The sequence below is a fragment of the Xyrauchen texanus genome, chromosome 41, assembly GCF_025860055.1.
Source record: "Xyrauchen texanus isolate HMW12.3.18 chromosome 41, RBS_HiC_50CHRs, whole genome shotgun sequence".
NCBI lineage: Eukaryota > Metazoa > Chordata > Actinopteri > Cypriniformes > Catostomidae > Xyrauchen > Xyrauchen texanus.
Genome location: NC_068316.1, coordinates 20,859,594 through 20,882,359, shown reverse-complemented (window position 1 = coordinate 20,882,359; position 22,766 = coordinate 20,859,594). Strand labels below are relative to the sequence as shown.

At 36.8% G+C, this 22,766-nt stretch overlaps 1 protein-coding gene across 7 annotated transcripts in view; it reads right to left on the bottom strand.

Moving 5' to 3' along the window:
* Positions 1 to 22,766, bottom strand: part of LOC127634072 (sickle tail protein homolog) — a 167,422-nt gene that overhangs the window by 76,511 nt on the left and 68,145 nt on the right. Inside the window, exon 1 of one of the 7 annotated variants that reach the window (XM_052113491.1) lies at positions 15,976 to 16,108. The exons of the other annotated variants lie outside the window; for them this stretch is intronic. The gene's annotated coding sequence lies outside the window, so the exon portion shown is untranslated. Of the gene's footprint in view, positions 1 to 15,975; positions 16,109 to 22,766 lie in introns of those variants that run through there. 7 annotated transcript variants of the gene reach the window in all.

Here is a 22,766-nt window from a genome sequence, read left to right as displayed (position 1 = left end):
AATTGTCCGATTTTAAAAAACCAACCAATGCTGTGTCGTCAGCATATTTAAAATAAGTGTGGGCGAAGAGGAAGCTTGACAGTTATTAGTGTATAATGTATATAGGATAGGCTGACAGAACGCACCCTTGTGGTGCCCCTGTATTTATCATTTTTAAGGAAGATATACATGAATTAAATCTGACTTGCTGACTACGATCCGTCAAGAAGTCATAGATCCATAAAATCAATTGTGGATTTACTCCTAAATGCACTAATTTTCTCACCAACAGGTGGGGTTGGATCGTATTAAAAGCACTACTGAAGTCAATGAACACAATCTTGACCAGGCTCTGAGCATACTCAAGATGCTCATGAGTGCTGTTAATCAAAGATAGCAGTGCATCCTCACCACCTCTCTCTGCACGATAGGCAAATTGATTCGGGTCTAAAAGAGGTGAAACCTCATACAGAAGTTGTTTTAAAATTATTTTTTCAAAACATTTCATAACTGCAGAGGTAAGGGCAACAGGGCACAGATCATTAAGTTCCTTAGGTCTATTGTTTTTAGGCACAGGCACTATTAGGGATTGTTTCCATAGGCTGGGAATGACACCTGTATCTAGTGACAGCTGGAACAACCTATGGAAGGGCTGTGCCAGCTGGTCAGCACACACCATTAGTGTCCTGCAACTGATACCATCAGGTCCACAAGCTTTACGGGGATTTACACGTCTAAAATAAGATTTGACCTCATCCATAGGAATGTAAATGCCCGTCCCCTTCATGTCCCTTCAATGCCCTTCATGACACAGTGTCCTCACTGTCCTCTGAGGAATCATTTTCTTTAGTGTCTACACCTCCATCACCTTCTTCAAAGGTCCTACTTCTACCTCTTGCCTCTACTACTTCTTCTTCCTGTGGTGTAGGTACAGAGCCCTCTACATGCATGGTGAACACAGGATTGATATTACCCAGAGCCATAAATGACATGTCTGATATGTATGCGACCATCAGGTTCATGTGAATAGTATACTGAATAGTATAAGTTGTAGTAGTAATCACTTGAGCTAATACTTTAGTCTTTCATGAATGAAATTGAAATTGTTATTATTGCTATTATTACACTATGTAAATGATCCTGAAAATGCCTATGTAATACATGCTTTGTACTTGGCATTCATAAAGATGGCCAATTTATATTTTTACAATCCAGGCCAAATGTCCTTTCTGTTGAAAATGTTACAAGTGTGTTGGATGCTTAAACAATCTATAGTTGCCTAACTACACGCTGGGATTACCTTGACTCACATCCTCAGCAACATTAATAGGAGCTTGTGATGGGCCTGCTGCTTCACTCTCTATGACTGTTTCTGGAACCAAGTGTTTAATGTGTTTAATCATTTTTCATTTGTATATTTGTTCCCAATGCATTATATTTGCTCATATTAATATTTTTATTCAAGATCCATGCAAGCAGTCTGTATCTACAAACATCGTTTACATATTGTTTTCCATATTTGCTAACGTTTTATTTGAAGATTTGTCTCAAGCTTGCACACTTTACGTGTTACTTCGGTGTTTACAGTGAGATAAGAACGTTTATCACTAACTTGGAATAGGGTTTCAACCAGTCCTGAATTATCCGGGATCATCTAGTTTTCTGGCCATCTGTCCTGGAAAAATACAATTTCATTCCGGGATGCAAAATGTCCCTGAATTTCAATATTTTCCCAACTCGTGTAAAATGAGTCTGATGAGCCCTTTGGCGCATGGCCATGAATGCAGGGTAATGTTCCTTCTGTACTGCATGCTACTCGAGAAGCTGTGCTCAGGAGCCGCAAACCTCAATTTGAAGCTCTGTACACAATAACAAGAGTCGATCAGACACTGCAAGTCTGTGAATACTGTGTCTAGATGCCTAATTTAGAGAGAACAAATATTAATCTGTGAGCTTTAAAACACTGAATTCAACATGTTTTAGAGAACTAGATGTGTATTACGATTTACATATTAGTGGTGGACAGAAAAGGGGTTTCAGTGTTCTATTCTTAAACCAGTATAATAAACATTAATTAAAACATTTATTAAAATGGTTAGATTTATTGTATTAGTGTTTACTAAAAAAAAGCAGGAAAAAAAGAAAATGCATATTCATTGCTTTGTTTGAGTTTTAGCAATGACTATAATTTAAAATAATATAATAGTTTAAAAAAGTAAAATTTTTAGCATGCTCAGTAGTCTAACACCACTCATCAATGTCATTTGAGATCAATCGATGAAGGTGGGAGGCAGAAGCTAAGCAGAAAGCTCGTGGATTATTCCAGCGCCACGCATCAGCAAGCAGTTCAGGTTAAGAGTGTTTTTGTCATGTTAGTTGAAAGTATCTAACTAAACATGCTAAATTGGACCACTGTTTTATTATTAAAATGTTGAAAGTCAACTGAAAGTCATTTACTCATTTACTCACCCTTATGTTGTTCAAAACCCACCTGCTGTTACTTTTACTTGGAACATAAAAATAGATATTTTAAGTAGCTCTATTCCACAGAATAACAGTTTATAGTGAGCAGGAGCTTTCAAGCTTCAAAAAGGACAAATACTATAAAGCGTAATTAAAGGTTCATTATAAAGACATCATAACAGTAGTCCAAATGACAAGTGCACTATGTTCCAAGCTTTCTGGGTCCACTGAAAATCTTAGTGTTGTATGGACTACTTTTAAGGTATTTTAATGATGACCCCCTAACCAGATTTGCTAGCCAGCTGATATCAACTAAAACTGGCATATTGGTTATGGCCTTGGCTTAAGTACCCAAATACACTTTGGGTTTTGGGTTCACTGTACATCTCATTTTTGACATGTTTGTACCATGTAATTACTTTGGTGCCCTCTAGTGTTAGGTATACAAAGTGCATACACATCTGGCAAAGTGATCTTTATAACTGTCACAAGAGAATATCTTGCAGCTTTGCTCACACACCCCTCAGATAACAGAAACAGGGACTGTAGCAAAACATGACTGATGAGCAGTTTAAAAACTCTGATGCATCTATTCCAAAACAACATTATTAAGAGAAAGAATCAACCCTGTTTATTGTAGAATCAGAGTTGATGTTCCAACCAGGTGATGAATAAAAATGGAAAAGGGATTTTGGGTTGAAAATATCACATTACAGAAAAAGTGGAGGGTGAGGAAAAAGCATAAAAGATAGAAACAGGGATTCAAAAAGGATGGAGAGAAAGAAGAAAGGGGATGAAATGAAGGGGGAAGTTTAAAAAAACCCTGTCATTTGTTTAATGGGTGAAGAAGGCTGCCGAAAATGATCTGATTCGCTCTCGCTGACATCATCCCTGCTAGTCTGCCTCCCACTCTGACGATGTCATCAGCACTGAGGCATGTCAGTGCTATAATGCAGCAGGACCCCAGCTACACACACACACACACACACACACACACACATACATGTTGGTCTACCTATCATTATGAGGACTTTCCATAGACATAATGACTTTTATACTGTACAAACTATAGATTCTATCCTCTAAACCTAACACAACCCCTAAACCTAACCCTCACAGAAAACCTTCTGCATTTTTACATTTTCAATAAAACATTGTTTAGTATGATTTTTAAGCGATTTGAATTATGGGGACACTAGAAATGTCCTCATAAATCACATTTATAGCATAATACCCTTGTAATTACCAGTTTGTAACTTACAAAATTGTCCTCGTAAATCACAAAAACACGCACACATATACACATATACACACACACAATTATGTACAAGGGCAAAATCCTGTGACTATTTTTGTGTGTGTGTTTTTAGAAAAACATGGCAGAAAATTAAATCATGTCAGAGAATGACCAAGCACTACATGATCAAGATCACTGTCCCCAATCCAAATAACCATGATCCCGTTTCTCAAAATCCAGATTAAGTGATCCCAAACTCACAGTCAGAGAGCACTACAGCAGTATACTCATCTTAAAACACATCATCTTTTAAAACCTATATGCTGCAAATCCTGATATACACAAATACCAACTTCATCATTACATTACGAGTTATGGAACCCATATTTACTACCTTACACAAGATCATTTTGTTTTATATCATGAAATCTCTGCAAAACATGGTATTTCTGGAGAATAGACTTCTGATCAATAGAAAAATTATAAAAAGTTAATAAGTTCAAGTAATGGAATATAAATGTTATTTATTAATAGATTATTTATAAAATGCAGATTCAATTCAGAACTCATTTGTTCATACAGTGTATGAACAAATAAAACGATGTTATGCAGATGTTTTGTGTAGCCATTTGATTTAGTACTAAGTTTCATTTAAAGTGGGCTGTGTTTGTGTGTGTGTTCATGATTCCACAAAGATGTCAGGGGATGTGGTTCCAAAATTCTGTAAGCCATTTGGGTGTGTGTGATGAATGCCATATGCCTGATGTCACTTAGTCTCAGAAACGAGGAACTATCTCAATCCTGTTAAGAAGAACAGTGTATGTTTGCATCTCCACACATGTATCACAATCAAATACTGTACGTAATGCATCAGATTCACCCTTTAAAAGACTATTTCTTTATTATGTTTCTATGTGATGCTACACAATATTCATAATAACATGAAACAACATTAGCAAACCATTGCAGTTCCTTAACGCTGTTGCACATTCGTTTTTCCTGCACTGACCGATCCCCCAGCATGAGTTCCAGTTTTTAAAAACTCTCACCTTAAACTTCACAGCAGATGCACTGGAGAACAGATTATATCATATAAAACAAATATAATTAGGGTTTTTAGATGTTTATAATGGTTGATAATGACAGATAAGATATGATCGTGTACGCAATTGCCAGGTATGCGATATGCGTATTTTGTTTACATAGCAATGCAGCATGGGATTCTGAGTTCATCAAGCATAGAAGGTTCTAAAAACTGAGCCCTTCCACTTTATTTGCACCCGAAGTGCTGAGAATGAGTGACGGACGGAATGGGAGAAGGCTCAAATGGACTAACTAGTTTACTAGCTGCATCAAAACAGTCATCTCCAACGGTAACGGTTTTCAACTTTTATTTTGTGATTGTTTGAATGTTTGTAACAACAACAATGAAAAAAGATATTATGATGTTGAAAGAACTAATTGAGCAGGTGGTTCATTATGACTACCGCTTCAGTCCCTATTTGCTGGTAAACAGCAGCATGAATCATATCGCACCAGTTGTTTAAGCTTGACCAGCAAAAATGGCAACATTGGCACAAGTCAGGGCCGTTTCAAGTCATAGGCGAACTAGGCGGTCGCCTAGGGCGCCACCTGCTGGGAGGGCTCCAAAGAGGAGGCCTGCTCTTTGCACCAGTTTGATCATACGACTCTGAGCACAGCGTAGTGTAATAACACCAGTTTGATTATACATGTGAAAGGGCGATATCATGTGCAGGATAATATCTGAGTGAAAAAAAATATATAGGCCAGACTTGATTTTATCCAGGAACATATCATAAAAGGTGAAAAGGCCACGAAAGTTTACTGTATTGGAAAGTGCAGCTTGAACAATCTTCAAAGCATTTGCTTTTGTGCTCCACAGAAGAAGGAAAAAACACATACAGGTTTGGAAATACATGAGGGTGAGTAAATTATGACAGAATTCTCATTTTTGGGTGAACGCTCCCTTTAAAGGGATGATTATAAAGACAAAGATTTTTCATCCATCAATGTGTATTAAGAAAGTAAATGGGGTCAGATTTGATTTCATAGCATTAATGTTACGTGAATGCAGGGTTCAAGGTTTCTCTATAATTGACTGGAAAATGTGGTTCTGTCTACAGTTTGTCTGCTGCTGGTGGTGCATTCTGGCTTTGGAAAAGGAAAACAAGAGGTAAACATCCATGTGAGGAATGAAAGGCTGCTGGTGGAATGCAGGAAAAAATATTTGAGGAACAGGCACTGCATAGGGTGGAGGACTCGCTCTGTGTCCCACTGCTCATTCCATTGTTGACACTTTCCTGAGGCTTTCCCTCTTCCTTCCATTTATATCTCACTTGGAATATTACATGACCTTAAGATTGGTAGACCCAGGACCCAGAAGCAATTAACAATGATACAATTTGTACAATTAAGCCACTCTTAAATATGTATGAACATCATTACATTGCATAAGATAAAAAAATAAACAAAACAAACACTGCCAGCACACTGACAGCAACCCATGTTTTTCCTCATTTAAAGCTTCTGTTACGCATCTGCAGATCTCTAAAGTATTCCACTTCCAATCACATGAAACCACTGAAGGAGAGGAAAAACAGACAGGAAGAGCAAGAGGTGAAGATGCATTTCCACTCAGCGCTTGTAGCAGCTGCCAGGAAAAGATCTCAAAGTGTACAATGACACGAGCAGCGTGTTGAAGAATGGAGTGGATGAGGGAGAGGTGTGGGAAAGACCACCTCCTTTATCCTCACACTCGTTCCCATCATCCCTCTGTCAAAGTCAATTCATTATAGCAGATAGTTAACTATAGCACAATTTTCCATGAAAGCGAATGGTGACCACTGCTGTCAAGCAAGATTTTTAGTAAATAATGAGATAAAGTTCTGCCTGTTTCTCACATAAAGCTATCTTATCGCTTCAAACTTGGAATATAAAGTCGTATGGACAACTTTTATGGTACCCTTTTGTCCTTATGGGAGCCTGGTAGTCCCTGGGGATTTTGGGCTAACTACTGTCTCTTAACTTTTTTACATCTCCAAAGAAACATACTGCCAACTCAAGGACCCTATACAGACAATGCTGAACATTGGGTGCTACAAAGAATCAAAGAAAAACTTTTATTTTTCAGAATAAACAATGCATTAATACACAACATATAAATATGTCATATTTTAAGTCTGTTACATTTCCAGGCCAGGAAGATTCAACTTTGCATATACATACCAAAAGTGTCTTTCTTCCATTCTAATCCTGTCCCATCGCTTATCTTAGATAAACTTCAAGCATCAGAGACACTGGCACAAGTATTAAAAGAGATCACAACAATAATATGAGACCCCATTGTCTCAGAGCAATGTTATTTGCCAGATGCATTAATCTATTCCTTCAAGTTTCACCTAGTTTATTCAACTGCCTGCAAATATATTTATGTCCCAGACACATTCCACTCGCATGAAAACGAATAATCACGTAACCGCAGCCAAATAGGCCTTATGGAAAATTGCATCCATTCTAGCAGCCAGTGAGACTTTTCCATTGAAATTGCCCTCAATGCAGACATAAAAATTTAATCTGTTAAACTAAGAGAAATCTGTGCAGTGCAATTTTGTACATTTGTGCTAAAAGCTGATTATTAAGCAGAGAATGATAAGACGTCATTAGCATTTGGTTAGAGAAGGTAATAGAGGGAAAAAAGAGAGAAAGAGAATGAGTGAGATGACATTAAAGCGTAGAAAAAGGTCCTGACTGTAGACTGATGAAAAAGCGCAGTTAGCAGGATTTCATCCATATTTATTAAGATTAGCCAAGTCTAATACCTAAAGACTTACTAAAGCTCAAACATAATTAACTACACATACACACTTGTGTCCAGTTGGGATAAAAAAAATTGCACATGGCTGATGAATCTGTAATTATAAAATGAAAGCAGGGACACTTCAAGGGATTATATAAATCTTTAGAAATTTTGGAATAACTGGATTTTATCAATGATTCCTTAGAGGAGAAGGGGACATTTGAAGAACTTTTAGCTGGTATATGTTATTTTGGTATTTAAATTTCTAATGTTTAAAAATATATACTTTCTAAAGAAACTGGGTGGTGCTTCCACATAAAAAACTAGCCAACACAATGCTAGGGTGTTTTGTGTGGCTGCTAGGGCATTCTAGGATGTTCTAAGTCTCACTGTGAAAGTTCTTCAACAAAAATCAGTCTAAGCTTACCAAAATTCGAACCACTTCCCCCAGTGGCTAAAGATGTAAGTGTTGTTGAACATATGGGCAAGTGTGAGTTCCAGTTTCCAAGTGAAATTTCCACAGAGTGGAGCCAAAAGCATGCTGTATTTTTAGTTATAATCGATGTATTCATTAAGAGGAATGCATATTTTGTGAACTATACGCCCTAACCAAAATCCAAACCTAAATATAACTATTTAAAATTTAACAGTGAAAATGCAACCTCAGAATCATGCTTATCATTGATTAGGTGAATGTGATTACTTCCTGGTTTCCATGGGACCAGAAGTGCCACAGGCTATGTGCTAAACACATTTGAATTGATGCAAAAATGTCTGATAATATGGATTTAAGTTTAATAATATGGATTTAACACTATGACCAAACACCACTAAAAACACATTACATTTGGACAGAACAGAGGTCTGATTTATTGTCATGTTGCTGTGATCTGTGTTGCACTGCAGTGATATAAGTCTCTGGTATGGAGTCGGTGAAATATATGTTTCAGGGTGGATACCATTTGATGATCTGTTCTTGATTGCTTCCGTGGTTCCCATGACAATAGGGTGCCTGTGGGTTACATGCTAATGTGAAGAAAATACTATGGGATTCCTCATGCGTTACTACCCATGGGGATGTGATATGTGTAGAGAGGGGCATATGGCATATTCAGTAGTCACAGAAGACCACGAAAGCTTTGGTCCCATGGATAGTTGTGGAAAATATAATTCAGTCATGACAACTCTCCAAATGTTAATGTGGGTATGACATATTAATAGCATATTGATCTTGGCTGACTAGATCTGCTACGCTGCTGCTGCTGAAGAGCATCTACGAAGACTTGCTAATGCTGGGACATACACAGACATACCGAGTTAAGCATGTATGACCTGCTGCTGCACAATTAGACATAAATGCAATTCCTTAACAAAGCAGGGAAGCTGCAAAAACACAAAACACAACCCCCCAAACAAGCAGATCTACCACCAAGACTTGTGTACTGCTGCTGCTCTGAAGAGTCATGTCCACTGAATATATGCTAGCTAGGTGTACCTTGGCCTGCTTGACTGAATGGCATAATGCCAGTAAACTAAATCTCAATGGGCCTCATTCATGAAATTTTCATAAATATACTAATGAATTGGGAGTAATTTCCCCATAATATGGAGACTTCCGAAATCTTTTCGCCTGATTCACGAATGCTTTGCATTCCCCCGATTTGTTAGTATAATTTGTGTTAGTGAATTTCAGATGTGTGCACGTTCATTCACAATTATCATAATCCACGCCAATGAAAACATTATATAAGGAAGGCTAATTGAGAAAATGAAGCTTTTAACATATATGTGAACAAAAATTACAGTGCATTCACATTGTAAAATATTGATTTAGCAAACACTTTCATCTAAAAAGAAAGTGAGGAACTTACAGTTATTTTTGCTGTTATCAGAGGTTCTTTGGTGAGTTAAACAGTCCAAGAGGTCAATAAAAATTGACATGAAGATTTAGTGTAAAACAAAAAATTCAGTTCATGCCAACAGATGTCCATCACCATTAACCATCTCTGGTTTAGTTCTCATCACATCGCCAGCATCATTGAAGAAACTTCAGTAAATCCAAGACTGTACAGTGATTTACATCCCTTGCAACAGGTAAAATCTTTAAAGAAATTGATAAAAATGCCTGAAGAATGTCTTTGACCAAAACACTGTAAGATAATATGGATTTAAAAGCTATACAAAAGTTTGCAGGCTTTTTCCTGTGTGTTCATTCATGGTTTTACCACTGACCATATGTCAACTGAATGCGATTTACCGATGCCTATACTAAATTATGAAATCTAAATAATAGAGCTTATATCAAATAAAACAATGTCCAGCCAGTCATGTTAGAGGGCAATTATTTATTATTTTGAGAAAATCAAATGCAAAACCATGTCAAGAACTTCTGCTAGAAATTGTTGGGAGTTGGAAATAAACTATAGGCTACTTTGAAAAAATAAATGCAACCAGCAAAGAAATGTTTCAAAATAAAACCTTTTTTATTATTATTATTATTTGTTGTTTTTTATGGTTAATTTTAATCATTTAATTATCAATCATTTTTTCTTTACTTCTTTAATTTGGCTTCTATCAAAATATAATGGCCTTTGTCTGAAAGAACACAACACGTTCGGATCTCTTACACAAGATTTACCCAATGGTCGGGAGTGTGTACATTTTTTTCGTACCGACTAACATTTGAAACACAAAAACTTTCATGAATCCGAAAATTTATATCAGACCAGCTTCATGAACGATTTACATAAAAATGTGTTCTGCTCGTGTTTCATGAATGAGGCCCTATGTCTGGGCCTGCTTAGCCAAAGGCTTAAAAGGCTAGTGACATGACACATATTGTGTATCTGGACCAGGAAAGCACAGAGTTTATTTAACTAATGACTCAGCCTAGCAATGTGTGGATTTATTTAAACTAATGACCTAAGATAGCTATGTCTATCAGTGCTTTATTTGGCTTACCTTGATAAAGGCACGCTTCTATGTGTCATGGCCAAAAGCAGACCATACAAGCTAATAGAAGAAAAAGCCCCAGCAACCACTTGAGGAAATAGCATGTTTAGAGAAAACTCTCGCAGTGCACTGCAGTGAAACTGGCTTACTTGAAAATTTAACACATTTAAATGTTAGGCAAGAGAGAATACGTTAATTGACTGACTACCGGCTTACACATTAAAGGATCTGTCAGCTTACATCATGGCAGAGGCCTCCTCTTTGGCGCCTCCCAGCAGGTGGCGCCCTAGGCAACCGCCTAGTTCGCCTATGCCTCGAAATGGCCCTGGCTTGTGCCATTGTTGCTATTTTGGCTGGTCGAGCTTAAACAAACAGAGCAAAAGTTCTAAAAAGTGTCACAGTGTTTACACTTTTTGGTGCAATCAATGTACAAATGGCTTACTTACTATATAGTTATCTATGCAAGTTAGGTTTACATTCAGAATAACAGATCATCATGAATGCTGTATCACTGAACAAATAAACCCAACACACAAAAAAAGATACACAACCTCAGCCTTGAAGATTTGCCTTTAAAATTTCTATAATCCATGTATTCCACACAGTACGGCATTTTGTTGTACTTCACAGGTTAATCAATCTCACAGCAAGGCTTGCATGCAAACCACGGAAGACTGATGTAAAATCACCACTCTGGCCTCTACATTCAAATCATAAAAGAGAAAAAACAAAGACAAGCCATTCATTCAACCATCCCTTTTTTATGTGGTGATCTATAAAAAAGGCTTCAAGAACTCCAGCACAGGCCAAGCAAGCCAGTAAGTCAGGCTTATGTAAGATGTGTTTAGCCTCATTCCTCACCACATTGTGAGGTAATAACAGTGGTGATCTGTTACTTTCCCCACATTCCTCATGGGGTGAAAGAGAGACTGAGGGAGAAAAGGAGAGTTTAAAGGTAAAGTATTTGTTTTTAGATGTTAAAGGTATAGTGCACCAAAACAAATTCTACAATCATTTACTCACCATCATGTTGTTTGAGCATCCTAACCAGCCTGACATTTGGTACTGTTAGTGGCCTAGAATCTACACACTTTAGCTTGAGATCATAAAGTAAGAATGAGGGTTTTATGATGCTAAAAGGGGATGGAGAAAAATCTTCTTGAAGTAATGCTTGAAGAACAGCTAATTAAAACACCACTTTTACGATTTTTAAAACACAGATCAATTTCAAGAAAGACTTCAGTTAATCCAATATGGGTTTCTTAAAATCTAAATATTTGCAGAGTTTGATCAAATAATAAAAAAAAAAAAAAAGTTTTGTCTTTTAATGCATAAAAGTACTTTCCCCATTTCGAGAGACCTGGATTAGACGAGTGTCGAGAAACCTTTGAGATGAGGGCAATTCAATTAGCGATTAGTTCTTATCTCTCTGGCAGGCTTGTATAAAATGGGCATGTGCTCTCAGACACCATTAATATGTAGATGATGGATGAAGTCTTCACTGAGTTAAAGCTACAGGTACAGTTGTTCTGTGCTAAAGTACAGTGGAGGGACACTCTTTTGATATTGTGTGCAGAATTGAAGAGTCAAACTGTAAGGAAAATGAGCAGTCAGTCTCAATTGGGTCAGACGTTTTATCTGACTTCATCAAGACTTGCAGATGGTTAGTTTATTTCCTCAATGACATCACTTTCTTGTCTCCTGGTTTTCATTTTCAAAGAGTGAATGTTGCGGGGGAAAATTTTGGTGGGCGTGCTTACCTAAAGTTTGAGGCATGCTTTGACAGGAAAATGTAATACGAAATGACTGCAAGTCGTCTTCAAAAGCAAACTGAGCATCTTGACATACTTTTTCAATCCCCAAACAGCAACTTACTTCGCTACAGCATGTTACAAACCATTTTATCCAATCAAATTAGCATTCATGTCTGCTATGCAATTTCCTGGAGTCAGGGTGAAAAAGTTTTCATCAGTGTACTGGGAAAATCCATTTTGTATAGAAATTAGTATGTGCTATGAGCTACGATTTCGAGAATAAATTTATCACTATCATTTTTTTTTTTTTTTGAGGAAGTTCATTATAAGTAAACAAGATATTTTCAAGCACAACTGTATATTACGCTTTGTCTGCAGAGTTATGATCCTAGAAATAGTAGGTACTTATGTTACATTCCATTCAAGTTGGATGTAGGATATTCCTACTTGATATCTCTGATCTCCGACCTGCAACGCTCCGAACTGCAACACTCCTGTTAGATTAGCAGGTGTTCAAGTATCACAGAGATGTCTCCTAGCAACCCAACTGAAAAACAATGCTGCAATACTAGCATTTATGTTTCAGGTGTTATTAATTATCAAACTCGAATAAAATGTTGTTTTGAACACCAAACATTTGTTAATCAAGCTTTAATATCATGTAATGTTGAAACTTTAACTAATTTATCAATATTATTTAATAAAAGTGAATACTTATCACTTAATTTGTAAATCTCCATTATTAGCACTATGGTCCTAATAATGTGCCCAATGTGGTCTTCTTGTAGCCCATCCGCCTCAAGTTTCAACGTGATGTGCATTCTGAGATGCTATTCTGCCCACTACAATTGTACAGTGTTATCTGAGTTACCATAGCATTTCTGTCAGCTCGAACCAGTCTGGCCATTTCCGTTGACCTCTCTCATCAACAAGGTGTGTCCGTCCACAGAACTGCCACTCACTGGATGTTTTTTGTATTTGGCACCATTCTGAGTAAACTCTAGATACTGTTGCAAGTGAAAATCCCAGGAGATCAGCAGTTACAGAAATACTCAAACAAGCCCATCTGGCACCAACAATCATGCAACGGTCAAAATCACTGAAATCCAATTTTTCCTCATTCTGATGGTTGATGAGAACAATACCTGATGCTCCTGACCCGTTTCTGCACGATTTTAAGCATTGCACCTCTGACACATGATTGGCTGATTAGATAATTGCGTGAATAAGTACAATATGTACAGGTGTTCCTAATAAAATGCTCACTGAGTGTATGTAAGTTTCTTTTACACAGGCCTCTTTCCTCAACTACTGGTTCCTGAGAAACACTCACACACAGAAGCCTCTGCATCATAAATCTCAGGGTCCCGCAATCAGCACTACTGAATCTAACAAAAATTTTATATCCAACATCCTAGGACAAACAACCTTTGATATTCCTCCAGAATGTGCACAGAATCCGGCCCAAAGACCTCAAGATGCAAATCTACTTAAACCACATTAAGGGGAAAACGCAACCCAGAGGAATTCTCGCTGTAAAAGTAAACAGAGCTTTAAAACCAATTAAACATAGTTCAGATTACACTTGGTTATAAATTTTGTCAACAGCATCCAAATTATTCGTAACTGACAGGTGTGAAATGAGATGCCAAGAGATAGTTATAAAACATCTTTTATAACTATGCAGTAAAAAAACATGCAGTGACAGTATATGGTGACTATAAGGCTTACGTTCTGTCTGAAATCTCTTTAATTGTGTTGCATTGAAGAAAGTCATATGGTTTGAAACAACATGAGGGTGTATGAGGACAATTTCCATTATTAATAATAATAATAATAATAATAATAATAATAATGATAATAATAGTAATTCGTAGTAGTGATGGGGGCGTGGTCGTGTATCTGTCTGCAGGAGAGAGAGAGTGGTAAGTCCCTGGATTATCATTATCTCTAACAACTGTTTCTTGTTGTAGAGATGGCAGAGGGAGACATAAGAAAGAGCACAAGGTGCCATAGTGACAGAGAGAGCGACTGAAACCAGAGAGACTCTTCCTGCATCTGCAGCAATATGACGTGTTTGTGTGTTTTAAGTGGTTACCGAGAGCCCTTTTTGTGTAATAGAATACTCATGATGACAGGTTGCTGCCTCCTGACTCCTCCATTGCTCAAATTACGAATGTGCTACACAGTATAATTATTATTATTCTATAATGCACGTTAAATATGTATTATGTAATGGAATATTGGGGCGGAATCGTCCATTGTGTTTTATGTGGAATGAACTAGTTACTCACTACTTGATTATCCTTTTTAATGGATACTTTCTTACTCTTTCTACTGTTCTACTCTATGGTTTGAATTTCGGTGAGCACAGGCCAATTTCAGCAGCAGAACTTTCAACGTACTGTTGCTGAATTCACATTGAGTTCAGTCCGACAGCCTAGTCAGTCAGGCTCAAATACACCTTCATCGACACCAAACCAAGGTTCCTTTAACTCGTACTGGATGACATTTATAATTACCACAAAGTAAATTAGCCATTATTACAATGATTCACATATAAACTAAAAACAAAAAATACTGTGGATTAGCTTAATTTTCCTTTAATAAGGAACCTTGTAAGTTTTGAAAGTTCTGTGGGTAATCAAAACAATTTCTCAGAAAAGACCTAACAGCAAATTTATTCATAAATTAAATTCAGATGGGACATTTAACAAAAGTTAACTCATGTCCAGGTTTTGTAAGGTGGAATTAAATTATCATCAAAGCTCAACAGGTATAAAATATTACCCACAAGCCATAAGTCTTATTCAAACAAACTGACAACCTACACTAATTTTCTTTCTTTCCTAAAAAACAAACAGACACCAATCAAGAGTTTAATCACAATTAGGGATTTCAACATATCACTAGCTTAAGTTACAATTACAGTTTTATAGTTTTAACAGAGTTATCTTACACATACCCCTGGTTGGAAATCACTGTTGTAAAAGACAGATAATTTCTTTTTTGCCAAGTAAACGCATCATAATATCACCATGTTTGGTCAAAACTTAACTTTCATCCTCTTTACTACTTCAAGATGAAGGAGAATGAATCAAAGGAACATTCTGCTGACAATAACGAAGTTTCAAATGTGAATGATTTCATCAGGGAACAAGTCAAAGGACATTTGATGGAAAGAGTCTACCATGATGTATCATGATCAGGTACAAAGATGCATTTCAAGAGTCCATAAACCAGTTCCAGGCCACTTAGAGCCCCCCACCATACCCAAATCCCTCCACATCCTCACACAGCCACATCCACGATGTTTCCCTTGAGCAATAAATGACGATAAGTTTTGAGAACCACTAGAAATCATCAGACCCTTTGAAGTCATTGAGGAATAAACACAAGGGGAGGAAAACTATAAACCTGCTGAACTGTAAACATAATGGATATATAGCAGTGGTCTGGCTGTAGAGTCTGCATTTGTGTTTTAATTACACACTAAACATGTCTCAATAAAAGTTATTGAAACAAAGGCAGAGGATTTAAAAGTATTACACAGAGGAGAGGGACTGAACGATGTTTGCAATATCCCTTTAGAGCTGTCCCTACTGATATAAATGACCTAAACAAGCCTAAGGAGGTTTGCTAGCAAAAGAGACCATCCTTATCATCTTGTCCCAGTTGAGAAACCAGCTAACCATCTAAGACTGGTCTAAGCTGTTTGTTTCAGCAGAGCTGTAAGTATCTAGAAAGAGAAATTTAGAGGTAGTATTACTCACCCTATTTGCCCTGTCCCGGAGCATACATCCAAACAACAAGCAAAGCATGAATGAGGGAGTACGAGAGAACGTATGACAGATAGAGAGAGATAGAGACTCACTCTTCTGCCTGCTGCTGCTGCGGCAGTGAAACTTTTTCCTGTTGAGGGGTTGCTCCTGTTCTCCAAACTCACAAACTCTCTCTCTCTTTGACACTTCCTGTGTCCCTTTACACCGACTCAAATCACTTCACCAGATTCAGCCCAGCAGCATTGTTTAGGCAGGACGTGTTGTGTTTGTGTGTGTGTTTTCCATTGTGTGTCGTGATGAATACGTTTTTGTAACTCTCTTGGCACTCCCTGGCGCCTGGCTCACCTCAATGCAAAGAGAAAAAGAGGGGAATAGAGAGCTAAGAGAAGAAAAGAAAAAAAGGATGGGTGACAGAGAGAAGTGAGTGAGAGAGAGAGAGAGAGAGAGAGAGAGAGAGAGAGAGAGAGAGAGAGAGAGAGACAGGCACTTAAACTAAAGAAAAAAACGTGGACTTTTGGCAAAGGAGCCCCAATGCGACACAAACTTGAGGGTCATGTGTGTGTGTGTTTGGAGCTTCCTCTCGAAATCCCTCAGTTTGCTGTTAAAAATCAGAGCCAGATCTCAGTCCTCAGTGAGGTTAAAGTGATCACAACAAACCATCTCCAAGTGTCTGTGTGCACACACATGTAGAGTACATAAGGGTCCAAAGTCTGAGATGGAAAATGCTTCTATTCTTTATATTTTATACTTTCACTATAAGATAATAATTTCATTTTTTTCTATTACAAATTATATTATCAGCCTAACTATTTGAATAGTATGTTTATTTGAAAAATATGCATGAAAAAAGTATAAATCTCATAATTTCTTAGTATATGATATATCAACATTTTGCTTTAATAACTACATGCACTCAGCATGGACCCAATAGGTTTGTGCAAAATGATTTGGAAGCAAGAACGGAAGAAAGAAAATCTGTCTGTCAAATTCAACAGTGGCACAATAGCGCCCTCAACTGGCAAACATAATGAATCATAGCCTCAATGATTCGCTTCAAATACTACACTATGAGAACGAGCAAAATATCCGTGGTCCATGGACACATTTTGTTTGCTGTTTACAAACTCTTCAGCTGTCACAGAGACCGGTGAGATATCTCAAGTCACTTATTTCATTAATATCTTTAAGAGAGTAGGAATTTTTTAGCATATTTTTCCATTAGAAAAATCACTTACAGCACCTTTAAGCTCTGTAGGTCCTCACAATGCAAGAAAATATGTACAGGCACACTCAGCCTCCAGAGTCCAGACACTCACACACACATGCTAAAACATTCACACACTTGGGTCCAGATACAAAGTCATGTGGACATCAAGACATGCTTCCATAGAGTGCAATTGTGTGTTTCCGCAAACACAGCACACACATAGAGACAAGTGTGTTTGTGAGCTACAAATGTAAGGAAGGCCATTTTTTAGAAGACCTGAGTAGTAATTACAGTAATATACTCATAAACCTAACCATAACAGGATTGTCAGGGCATGAACATTTGCCGCATGTTGGTGCTTCTCCGTAATTCTGGGTCTGACTTCAGGTGGAAAAACATTCAGAACGATCATGCCAATTTCCCATGTGATCATGTTGACAATGTTACCGTCAGCTGTCATATAATAAATGATTTGACAAATACTGCCAAATCATTCCAAATTGTACCCACTTCACCATGCCATACTCTACACACATAAACACACACATGCTATATAATCTGATTACCTCAGATTACAGTAATGATGTGACAAGGATAAATTTATTTAGCATTTGACCCCAATGGAATAGCCAAACAGAAAGGTAAATAAAAGTGCTTATTAAACTGAAATACTTGATTCTGATTTATCAATTCTTCTGTCAAAAATGTTTAAGTAATGACAGTTGTATATTTGATCATTGTCCTTGGCAATTAATGGTCAAGTTACTGTATGTAGTATGTCCAAGAATATATTTATAACACACATCTACAAACCGAAATACTGTATGTACTTTATTAAAGGTCAATAAGTAATTTTTTCATTGTAGAGTATGTTGAAAAAATGGGATTTTGGACACAGCACATTTACTTATTTGGTATGAAAAATGAAATGGGAAGAATTATGTTTCTTTAATACACAGTATATTTTAAAATCAGTGAAAGTAGTCAAACAGTTGGATAAGTCCAGGAAATAGAGGAGAACCAACTCATGATCTGATAAATTTACTGAACTAAACTCCACGTTAAAACACTTAAAACATTTTAAACATTTTATTCACATGGACACAAATTCAGATGAACTGCAGCTATTATTACCACTATTCTCAGCCACTGGCCTCATCTAAAAATATCATCTTGCTGCAGGCTACAAAAGTTAAAGAGCTGACAGGAAAGGAGAAACAAAAAACAGACAATTTACAGACAATGACAGCTATTCAAAAGATGAGATGTCATAGCAGGTTTAGGAAGCCCATAAGATTAACTATAACGCTCTGATTTAGAGACTTTTCCCTTTAATTATGCTCAGCATTCCGTGATCCTGTGTGTCTAGGTGAGCCTGAAGGAATTCAGAGTCAGGACTGAGATGATTAGTCTGGCTGTCTGACTGATGATATCATAATGGCTGAACTAATTCCATTTCCTGCATCTGATTATGGGGACGTTTATCAAATTCTAATATTCAGAGAGCGTGTTACAGACAAGTGAAACTAAAGCAAGAATCTAGCCTCTCTCTGATTTACACACACTAGTCAGTATTCAAAACATGACTTTAACACAATTGAGTATTTGTACACACAGGCACACACGCAAACATATGTTTACTTTGTTATCTAAATGGAGACATATCTGGAGATCAGTGTAGGGGAGTAGCTAACTAGTGATGCTACTTAATTGTGTTTTTCAGTAGCATGACAGTAGCTTAGCTATTTTCACAATAGTGGAGCACTTCCAGTAACAAGCTACATTTTACATTGAGCTGCAGTGTAGTGTCACAAAATGCTGCATTTGTCACATTGGCAATGGAGCAAAGGGAGTAATCAAAGATGTAGTGCTGGGGAAACCAAATCAGTTAGGTAAATGAACTGGTTAAAATTAACTATTCATTTTATTTAGTGTTGCAAACTTTGACTCATTTGAGTGATTTGGTTCGTTCGGACGGTTCGATTAAATGAATTTGTTTACATAAATGATTCACTGATTCACTTAAACCACACACAGCCTTAAAGGGACTTTGGCATAAATAACTGTTTTCTTTTTTGAAGTGAAATATTTAGTTGATTGCTTTTGTTTATCACTATACTTCAATTCAGTTAGACTATCCCTAACCCACACCATGCCCCTACTCCTAAATTAAATATTTTTGTACCCTTAAAGCCTTAAAACAGCAGTTGCTTTTTTATTATTTAATTTTCCAATTTAAGACATCCCTGAATGTCCCCAATTGAAGGTTTTGTCCCCAAACTATAGCTAAGTACATACAGTGCATTAGTCATACAGTGCATTCAGAAAGTATTCAGACCCCTTCATTTTTTTTTCACAATTTGTTATGTTGCAGCCTTATGCTAAAATGCTTAAAATTATTGTATTTTTTTTTACATAATTTTACACTCCATACCCCATAATGACAAAGCAAAAAACAGATTTTTGATAACTTTGCAAATGTATTAAAAATAAAAAACAGAAATATCTCAGTATTTAGTTGAAGCACCTTTGGCAGCGATTACAGCCTCAAGTCTATTTGGGGTATGATGTGACAAGCTTTAAACACCTAGATTTGGGGATTTCTGCCATTCTTCTCTGCAGATCCTCTCAAGCTTTTTCAGGTTGGATGGGGACTGTCGGTGGACAGCCATTTTCAGGTCTCTCCAGAGATGTTCGATTGGGTTCAATCCGGGCTCTGGCTGGGTCACTCAAGGACATTCACAGAGTTTAACCTAAGCCACTCATGCGTTGTCTTGGCTGTGTTCTTAGGGTAATTGTCCAATTTGGCCCAGTCTGAGGTCCTGAGTACTCTGGACCAGGCTTTAATTAAGGATATCTCTTTATTTTGTTGTGTTCAGCTTTCCTTCAACCCTGACCAGTCCCCCAGTCCCTGCCGCTGAACAACACCCCACAGCAGGATGCTACCACCACCATACTTCACTGTTGTGATGGTATTGCGCATGTGATGAGCATTGCCTGTTTTCCTCCAGACATGATATTTGGAATTGAGGCCAAACAGTTCAATCTTCATTTCAACAGACCAGAGAATTTTGTTTCTCACAGTTTGAGAGTCCTTTTATGCATCTTGCAATGAGGAGAGGCTTCCGTCTGGCCACTCTGGCTCAACCACAGTGACCATCAAGTTCTTGGTCACCTCTCTAACAAGGCCCTTCTCCCCCGATTTCTTAGTTTGGCTGGGCAGCAAGCTCTTGGAAGATTCCTAGCTGTTCCAAACTTCTTCCATTTAAGATTTATGGAGGCCACTGTGCTCTTTGGAACCTTCAATGCAGTTAAAATGTTTTGTAGCCTTCCCCAGATCTATGTCTTAACACAATCCTGTCTCTGAGCTCTGCAGGCAGTTCCTTTGACCTCGTGGCTTGGTTTTTGCTTTCATATGCATTGTCAGCTGTGAGACCTTAGACAGTCTTTTCAAATCATGTCTAATCAATTGAATTAGTCACAGGTGGATTCCAATATAAGTGTACAAACATCTCAAAGATGATCCAGAGTAATGGGATGCACATTAGCTAAATTTCAAGTGTCATAGCAAAGGGTCTGAATACTTGTGATAAAACATTTTTTAGAATAAGGCTGGAACATAACAAAATGTGAAAAAAAAAATTAAGGAGTCTGAATACTTTCTGAATGCACTGTGCACACATAATATCACATATTAGATGGCAGACATGAATGTGCATATTTTTAGACGTTGCTTTAGCTTTTTTAGCTAGAGAAAGAAAGAAATAATAAAGAAAGAGCAAAAGAAAAAAGAAAGACAATTAATTTATAATGTTTTCACACTTTTTGTCAACCAATATCTTTCTTTTTAACACATGATTTAAAACAAAAAAGGCTGAGTTATAAATAAAGTACAAAATATGGTTTATAATGTTTTTCTGAAAACCAATAATGCACATTATAATCATAATAAAATGACTTCTAAAAGCTAAAGAATCACTGATCAGGCCTATAAATGGAGCAGCTTTGGTCAATTGCACAATTAAAAAAAGATATTAGCCTTTTTTTAAGATTTACACATTTAATTTTCATAAAAAAAAAATAAAGCTGAATTTAATTCATCTTTATTAAAATAAAATACAAATAAAACATATATTTTTTTTTATATTAATTTAATTTAGTTAAGCATTACACGATTTCAATTTGATGGAATTCTGTTATGAAATTGAAATGCGTAAATCTTAAAAACTGGCTAAAATATATATATATATTTTAGTGCATGTAGACTTAAGTACTGTACATTTCATTACCTAATGACACAAGCACATACATACACAAACCGTCAAGTAAAACAAGATTTGTCTCAACAAGTAGAGATTCCTCATCCTATCAGCCATACACACAAACAAACACATCTTTCAGAACCTTTTAGTTAGACAGTTGTTGACATTTTGGTCACTGAATCTTTTTGTTCAATAGCTGTCGGAGTGCTGTACATGAACACATGCTGATTTATTATTCCCATGAATCTAAATGCTGTCTCAGTACATACTGTATATCAGCTCCACTTCGTACTTCAGTAAATCAAAAGGTGAGCAGTTACAGCCTGTCAAACAACTATTTGGAAAGGCATGAAATTCACCAATCAAAATCAGGTACAGTACATCTTAAAACTACCAATCATCATTATATGGATTGCTCTGACTTGATGCATCTTTCAGCTCTGCTTTATGGAGTTGCCATGTCAAACAGTTTTTTGTCAACACATGCTGACATTCATTATCATCGTTGTACCATTACTGGACACTGTTGTATTGTTTAAAGATTAAGTGCATTTCACTTGCCTTAGCTCGGATTTGACTGTTGCAACAATACTTGGACTGAATTCACAGTCGGCAGCAAATACTGCTTTATATTTGAAGGGATAGTTGACCCAAAATCTTAAAATTATGTCATAATTTACTCTCCCTCATGTCCTTCCAAACCTGAATTACTTTTTGAACAAGGCACAAAAAAGAAATGTTTTAATGAAAATCCTGGTCTGTCTTTTCAAAACAATGGTAGATGATAGTGACTCACTTTAAAGCTTAAAACAGGACACAAATTGTGCATGATATTCCATATCTTCTGAAGGCATATGAAATTTTAAATAATTTTTCTGTGAAAATCTTGATGTGTGTTGCATGTTCATAAGCACTATGAGAAAAGCTCGCTTACAGTGGTACACTTGTTCAAACTTTATTTTTAGCGCTAAATGGATGTAGCTTCACTCAGAACATCTCCTTTTGTGTTCTATATAAGAAAGTCATATGGGTTTGGAATGACATGACAGTGAGTAAATTATGACAGAATTTTCATTTTTAGTTGAACTTTTCCTATTAGCAAAAAGGTACAATAATGTGTATATACTATAATGCTATAATGTGAATTTGGTCATAACCAGTGGGCGTTATTAGGCATGATGCACAAGGGAGTGCACCTATATATTCAGTCATGACAAGCCTTCAGTGCCTTATTGCTTTTAAAATAGTTACTACATAATAAAAATATATAAAGTGCCTATAGAAAATATATCGTAGCCCTTGGAATAGTCTTT